The sequence below is a fragment of the Monodelphis domestica genome, chromosome 1 (genome assembly GCF_027887165.1).
Source record: "Monodelphis domestica isolate mMonDom1 chromosome 1, mMonDom1.pri, whole genome shotgun sequence".
Lineage (NCBI taxonomy): Eukaryota > Metazoa > Chordata > Mammalia > Didelphimorphia > Didelphidae > Monodelphis > Monodelphis domestica.
Window position 1 is genome coordinate 153,382,567 of NC_077227.1, and position 7,890 is coordinate 153,390,456.

Below are 7,890 nucleotides of genomic sequence, written 5' to 3' on the forward strand. Positions count from 1 at the left end.
CCTCGCTTCCTTGCATTCTCCTGACTCTGAACCTAGAAATACCCAATGACCCCCCTAGGGTCCTGAGATGTTTATCCTCTTTGATAGTCCTCTAGATTTAAGAGGGACAAAGAGATGAATCTTTATGCCTCTAGGCAGACCCTAGTCAGATGACCACCCCACCCCACCAAATGCCTGAGGGCTTATCACTCTAAGTCACCTCCACACCATGACATAGATCTGTTGTAAAGAGTATAAAGTCGCCAGAACTGATGTCCTCTGGGGGACAGCTTTTCCATTCATGCTGTCCTCATGGGGAACAGCCTTTCTATTCAGGCTGTCCTCCCAGGAACTGCTCCCCATCTTGCTGTCCCACCTTGCTATCCTCCTGGCCATTCTCAACATTACTCTCTAAATTAATAAATTTCTCTTTTTATTTTTAAGCTAAGTTTTGGAGTCTTTCATTCTTGCAAAAGGCATCCTTCTCGAACCCCAGGGGTACACATCTGAACCCCATAACATTTTGGCTCCCAATGTTTTTGGCTCTCCTGAAAGCTACTACTGTACCCCAGATCATCCACGAGGACACAGCTTCTCAGGTAGGAAGGAGGCTTTTCTTTGACTCTTGTAAACCCCATCTTTTGGATGATATCTTTGTGGGAACTCTTTCGTGCTCTCTCTCCCATCGGCCCCAGATCAGTCTGGCCGCTGGATTTTGGGGTCTATCAATCAGCTTCCCATTCTATACTGGAAGACATTCTGGTGTGTGGGAAGTCTAGCCTTAGTGTTAAACTGAGTGCTCTTGGACGGGCAACCTCTGTGGACGTACAGTTGTTGACCCTTCAGTGTGGAATTGGCCATTCCACATCTAAATGGGACAGAGACAGAGAGTACCCCGAGATTCCCCTTTGGAGTGTATACTTAAAAATTGGGGAAAAATTGGCACATAACAGCTTAAAGAAAAAGCAACTAATTTCTTTTTGTAATGTTGACTGGCCACGTTACATCCTTGGTAAGCAAGAGGCATGGCCTATCCATGGCACCCTAAAATTGTAATACCATCCTCTACTTATAACTGAAATATTTTTTCAGCTTGAGATCAAGCCAGATAGGGATTAGCCAATCCAATTTAGACAAAAGGAGAAGCATGCTTGTAGGCCTCTCCTATTGGGAAGAGATCAAGTCTAAGCAGCCTGAGAGAAAATTCAGTTGGATTTTTTGTTTGTTTGTTTTCTCTCATGTTAAATAGCTGAGCACCATCAAGGGGAAAAATGAGGAAATTGACTTTTTGTTATCCTAAATTCTAACACCAGGTGGCAATTGGACATATTTTATGGACAGAAGCTCCTTACCTTTTAGATTTATTCCCTCACTAGGCTCCCAGTTCTCCAAACTCTACTCTTTACTTGGATTTTAAGGCAAGGGCCCAATGAGAAATCCAGGCAGAGATGGGGAAAGGAAACCGGGAAGCTTTCAGTTCACTGATCGGATCTGCCTTCTCCTCTACTGCAGGGAGGAAGAGGGTTGATTCTGAACAGAAAGACAACTGGTGAGACACCTCTATTTTGGGGATTTTTAAATGTCTTACACTTTTAAAACTAAGTTTTTTTTCAACTTGTAGAACAACCTATTAATTATCTTCTGTTTTGAGGTAAACAAGGAGAGATAAGAAGACCTGATAAATCTCCTTTCCCTGTCTGCTAGCCAGAAAGAAGTAATGCTTAAATCTGTCTATTAGAGGTATTTATTGGTATTTTATTTCAAAATTGTGATCAGGTATATATGTGGGTTTAGAAAATAACATCCTAATTTTAATTTGTCAGACAGTGAAATTTCAGTTTGGATAGAAAAACCACAGATCGGTTTTGTAAAATAGGTTTTAGCAGTATAGCCTCAAGAAAACTGCATTTCATCTGTATCTATCTTTCTATCATAAGAGGTTTAAAGGGGGAAAAATGGGTTTAAGTGTTTAAACTTACCAAAAAATGGGTTTTTGTTTAAAATTATCAAATGGTTTTCTTCTCAATGGTTTTCATCCCAGTGTATTTAAGTTGGACTAACTTTATTATTACATTTAACTTCTTGGTCTCGAAAACAGGTAATCAGCCTGCTTGTCAAAAGGCTTGCTTTAAGGTTTATGGTCCTTAAAAGGTTTCAAATCTCTAAATTTAAAATAGATCCTGTAATACTAAATGACTTACGAAAAAATTTTTTTGAAATATTATGTGAGTTGCTGCTGAAATATGTATTTTAAATATTGTTTGGATGTAAACAAAAGCTCATTATAAACCTGACTCTACCATAGATTTTGTTCAATACTCAGTGGTCACCTCAGTTTACCAATTTGTTCTATGAACTGAAATTTATAATGGATGAGCCCTGTGCTAAAGATGGTTCAATGATGTAATCCTTTAAATCAGAATTCTTTTGGTTACCAATTAGCAATTGTAGTGATACCAATGGAATGTTTGTTTGACTTATGATGGTAAAAGCAAGTCAGAGAAGGTGAAGAAGGTATGTTGGGTTTGAATTCAGAAGAAAGAAGGACTTTGATCTAAAGTCCATAAAGCTTGAGTATGCAGGTTTGTGAAGGAAGAATGGAAGTTGTGTTCTGCTTTTTAAGCAGAGGGTTTTGAAGGAAAAGAGAGAAAGAGAAGGTGAAAGAGAACAGATAGATGTTCTGTTCCCATAATTGGATCTTTAACTTAGGGATAATTTCTAGAATTAATGTATGCAGTTTTGTAAAGTCACAAATAATTCTAGAATTTCTCTGAAAATTCCTTAGAGAGATTCCTGACTGATCTTGTCTTAGTTCCTTCAGATGGCCTAAGGTCAGGATTTGATCTAGCCCTGATTTGTATTTACTATAGAGCTAATGAATTCAACATTCCTGTTCAGGTTTTATGACTAAATTTTGATAAATTAATTATTGCCAAAATATGTAAGAATAATTGCTATAATGTAGACTCATAGGCTTTAAGGAATCCTTAGAGAGGGTAAATGATCAGAAAAGCTTGTTTGAGGGTATGGAAATTTGTTTCTGGACTGCTGATAAGCAGAACTTCTCTCAGCTGAAATGGGTAAGACTTGTCTCCTAAGGCAAAAGATTTCTAGGATCCAATAGCGACAAAGTGTTCTAAGGAGAGAGAAAGTCCTAGGATGGTTAGAGAAGGAAACCCAAGGCTCACCTTGAACTGGACTTTCCTAACCATCTAGGCTGCTAATCCTTGAGTGAAACAATAATGGCCTGAGCCAGTGACAGCCTTGCTTTGTACATGAAGCCACTCACTGTGTCCTTTGTGACTTGAGGAAATATTTTCCCTTTTGGGCCTTCTTCCTTCATGACAAACTCCCATAATCAGCACATAATACAAATTGGAAAATTAAATTTCCATTTCCCCAAACAACCTATTAGGTTTTAATTGAACATTCTCAAACTGTTAGGGAACATACTTTGAGAAGTAGGTGAAGTTTATTAATTGATGGCTTGTATTTACAGCCTTAATTGAAATTTGGATCTTCAGCTTGGAATAGCTCAAAGATCTCCTGAATTTTCCCCAGAATCTGGAGTAAAGAAATTAATCTATAAAATATTGTTGCGCAAGTGGTTATAGATGTTATAGTTAATGTGTACTTTGCAAAAGGATATTCTTTAACAGAAACATCACATACCAACTCTGCAAACAACTCAGGAATCTGATTTCCTAAAGGGATCTATTCCTTTCAGAATATGGTTTCTGAAGAAGTCTGTTGGCTAAGATACCCAAAAGCAAATGTGTAATGCCAATTGCTATTGTACTAATTTTTTCTGTTTCTATCTGGTGTTCTCAGGAAGGAGTAGTATCTCTGGTATGGAGGGCTTGTCGTGCCCTCCTAGGGCAGCTCTCCAACCTCTGACCCTCACCTGACACCCAGCTCTCACTAGTGGCTCCTAGTAGCTGCTAGCATGCGGCAGCGGCCACACCCCGGGCAACGGCTTCGACAGGCCGGCTAAACCTTGTGAGGGTAGCCATCGGGTCATTGACCCCTGGTGAACCAGGGCTTTGCTCATCCAGCATGTGAAGACTGCTTCGGCTGAACAGACAGAAGAAACCAATAAAAAGGTTCAACGGCTGAGATGGCGACGCAGCAAAGCACTGTGGAGTGCTTAGGATGTGTTGGAGCACAAAAGACAACATGGCCATCCAATGCAGCTGAGGAAGTCTCCAGGTGTAACGACTTTTCGTGCCACTGGACCCAGGCTTCCAACGCCCAGAGAGTGGGACTGTCTCTGTGCATCGACTTTTCCACTTAAATCTCCTTCACGCACAAGTGTTTTTGTGCACACTCATCTACACCACAGATGAAAGTGCACAAAGACAATCGTCATCCTCGGGTACTGAGAGACTACTACTACTACTACTATCTGGTGTTCTAGTGTTTGCCCCAGGCATTCACTGAGGATATGTCCCTAAGACCCTGTGCCCATAGCCTTTCCTTCCCTGTTATCTTAACCCCTTTTAATTTAGCTCCTTACTACCTGACCATAACTATTTCTTTCCTTAAATTTTGGGTCTTCTCCTATGTTTTAAATCATGCATACCCAGCCAGCTGGACATATAATTCTCTGATTCAGCTTGGGGAAGCAGTAGCCAAAGTGAGTCCCTCTAACTGTTGGGTCTGTATGAAGCACCCCCAAAGTGGAGAGAACCCCAGGACTCTAGCCCAAGGTCTCAGTGCCTCTGAGGTATATTCAAGACCTGAGGCTTTAAGGAGATTAGCGACCACTCTAGTTTTGGCTACTCCCATGTGGGATATGTGGACCTTGTATTTGTAACCTTGTCATCTCTCTAATTGCTTCTAGGGTAAAACCATTCATGGGAGCCACTTGAATACCAGATGCCACCATAACCTTGGCAACCATCCCAGCCTGATGCTCTGGACATGGCCTACAGTCAATACCTCTCTCTCCTAACATTAGGCAGGGACAACTCTACACTCATTCTCAGCTCTGAAGAAGTTACAGAATACTGAGACCATTGCCCCTTTTCCCTTATATATTAGGAGAGTGGGGAGACGACATGGGCACTGTAACCCCAGAAACCCAGGCGAACTATTATAAGGGAAACTCCCTCGCTTCCTTGCATCCTACTGACTCTGAACCTAGAAATACCCAATGACCCCCCTAGGGTCCTGAGATGTTTATCCTCTTTGATAGTCCTCTAGATTTAAGAGGGACAAAGAGATGAATCTTTATGCCTCCAGGCAGACCCTAGTCAGATGACCACCCCACCCCACCAAATGCCTGAGGGCTTATCACTCTAAGTCACCTCTACACCATGACATAGCACCTGTTGTAAAGAGTATAAAGTCGCCAGTAAGAGTATAAAGTCGCCAGCACTGATGTTGTCTGGGGGACAGCTTTTCCATTCATGCTGTCCTCCCAGGGTGATAGCTTTTCCATCCATGCTGTCCTCCCAAGGAGCAGCCTTCCATCTTGCTGTTCCACCTGTACCATCCTCCTGGCCATTCTCAACATTACTCTCTAAATTAATAAATTTCTCTTTTTATTTTTAAGCTAAGTTTTGGAGTCTTGCATTATTGCAAAAGGTATCCTTCCCGAACCCCAGGGGTACATATCTGAACCCCATAACATTATAACTTGGGAATTATGTGGAAATTTATTATTAAATGTAATATGTAAAAATAAATAAATAAAATATTTTTTAAAACGATAACTGATGTCAAAAATTCCACTACTCTGTGTATTTTAATTTAAAATCCAAGATTTTTTATTTTTTTAAAACATTATTTTATTTTGTCATTTCCAAACATTATTCATTGGAAACAAAGATCATTTTCTTTTCTTCCCCCCCCCCCCCAACCTCTCCCATAGCCGACGCATGATTCCACTGGGTATCATATGTGTACTTGATTCAAACCCATTTCCGTGTTGTTAGTATTTGCATTAGAGTGTTCATTTAGAGTCTCTCCTCAGTCATATCCCCTCAACTCCTGTAGTCAAGCAGTTGCTTTTCTTCGGTGTTTTTACTCCCACAGTTTATCCTCTGCTTGTGGATAGTGTTTTTTATATCCCTGCAGATTGTTCAGGGACATTGCATTGACCCTAATGGAGAAGTCCATTACCTTTGATTGTACCACATTGCATCAGCCTCTGTGTATAATGATTTCCTGGTTCTGCTCCTTTTGCTCTGCATCACTTCCTGGAGGTTTTTCCAGACTTCATGGAATTCCTCCACTTTATTATTCCTTTTAGCACAATAGTATTCTATCACCAACATATACCACAATTTGTTCAGCCATTCCCCAATTGAAGGGCATCCCCTCATTTTCCAATTTTTGGCCACCACAAAGAGTGCAGCTATGAATATTCTTGTACAAGTCTTTTTCCCCATTATCTCTTTGGGGTACAAACCCAGCAGTGCTATGGCTGGATCAAAGGGCAGACAGTCTTTTATCACCCTTTGTGCATAGTTCCAAATTGCCCTCCAGAATGGTTGGAGCAATTCACAATGCCACCAACAATGAATTAGTGTCCCTACTTTGCCACATCCCCTCCAGCATTCATTATTTTGCATAGCTGTTATGTTAGCCAATCTACTAGGTGTGAGGTGATCCCTCAGAGTTGTTTTGATTTGCATCTCTCTGATTATAAGAGATGTAGAACACTTTTTCATGTGCTTATTAATAGTTTTGATTTCTTTGGCTGAGAACTGCCTGTTCATGTCCCTTGCCCATTTATCAATTGGAGAATGGCTTGATTTTTTGTACAATTGATTTAGCTCTTTGTAAATTTGAGTAATTAAACCTTTGTCAGAGGTTTTTATGAAGATTGTTTCCCAGTTTGTTGCTTCCCTTTTGATTTTAGTTACATTGGTTTTGTTTGTACAAAAACTTTAATTTGATGTAGTCAAAATTATTTATTTTACATTTTGTGATTCTTTCTAAGTCTTGCTTGGTTCTAAAATCTTTCCCTTCCCAAAGGTCTGACATGTATACTATTCTGTGTTCACCTAATTTTCTTATAGTTTCCTTCTTTATGTTCAAGTCATTCACCCATTTTGAATTTATCTTGCTGTAGGGTGTGAGGTGTTGATCTAAACCTAATCTTTCCCACACTGTCCTCCAATTTTCCCAGCAGTTTTTATGAAATAGTGGATTTTTGTCCCAAAAGCTGGGTTCTCTGAGTTTTTCGTATACTGTCCTGCTGAGGTCACTTACCCCGAATCTATTCCACTGATCCTCCTTTCTGTCTCTTAGCCAGTACCAAATTGTTTTGATGACTGCTACTTTATAACATAGTCTGAGATCTGGGACTGCAAGGCCCCCTTCCTTTGTATTTTTTTTTCATTATTTCCCTGGATATCCTTGATCCTTTGTTATTCCAAATGAACTTTGTTATGGTTTTTTTCTAAATCAGTAAAAAAAATTTTTTGGAAGTTCAATGGGTATGGCACTAAATAGATAAATGAGTTTGGGTCGGATGTTCATTTTTATTATATTGGCTCATCCTATCCATGAGCAGTTAATGTTTTTCCAATTGCTCAAGTCTAGTTTTAGTTGTGTGGAGAGTGTTTTGTAGTTGTGTTCATATAGTTCCTGTGTTTGTCTCGGGAGATAGATTCCTAAGTATTTTATTTCGTCAGAGGTCATTTTGAATGGGATTTTTCTTTCTAGTTCTTGCTGCTGAGCTGTGTTGGAAATATATAGAAATGCTGATGACTTATGCGGGTTTATTTTGTATCCTGTAACTTTGCTAAAGTTGTTGATTATTTCGATTAGCTTTTTGGTTGAATCTCTAGGATTCTTTAAGTAGACCATCATGTCATCCGCAAAGAGTGATAACTTGGTCTCCTCCTTGCCTATTTTAATGCCTTCAATTTCTTTTTCTTCTCTAATTGCTACTGCTAG

At 39.8% G+C, this 7,890-nt stretch overlaps 1 long non-coding RNA gene across 3 annotated transcripts; it reads left to right on the forward strand.

Annotated features, from left to right (window-relative positions):
- Window positions 1-218: 218 nt before the first annotated feature.
- Window positions 219-5,535, forward strand: LOC130457866 (uncharacterized). Of its 3 annotated transcripts, none has more exons than XR_008917114.1 (3): window positions 219-578; window positions 3,811-4,354; window positions 4,823-5,535. It is a non-coding gene; the product is annotated as an uncharacterized LOC130457866 (long non-coding RNA). The 3 variants fall into 3 exon arrangements; XR_008917113.1 differs by lacking the exon at window positions 219-578 and adding an exon at window positions 1,309-1,719; XR_008917112.1 differs by lacking the exon at window positions 219-578 and having other exon boundaries at window positions 1,309-4,354.
- The last annotated feature ends 2,355 nt before the right edge of the window (window positions 5,536-7,890 follow it).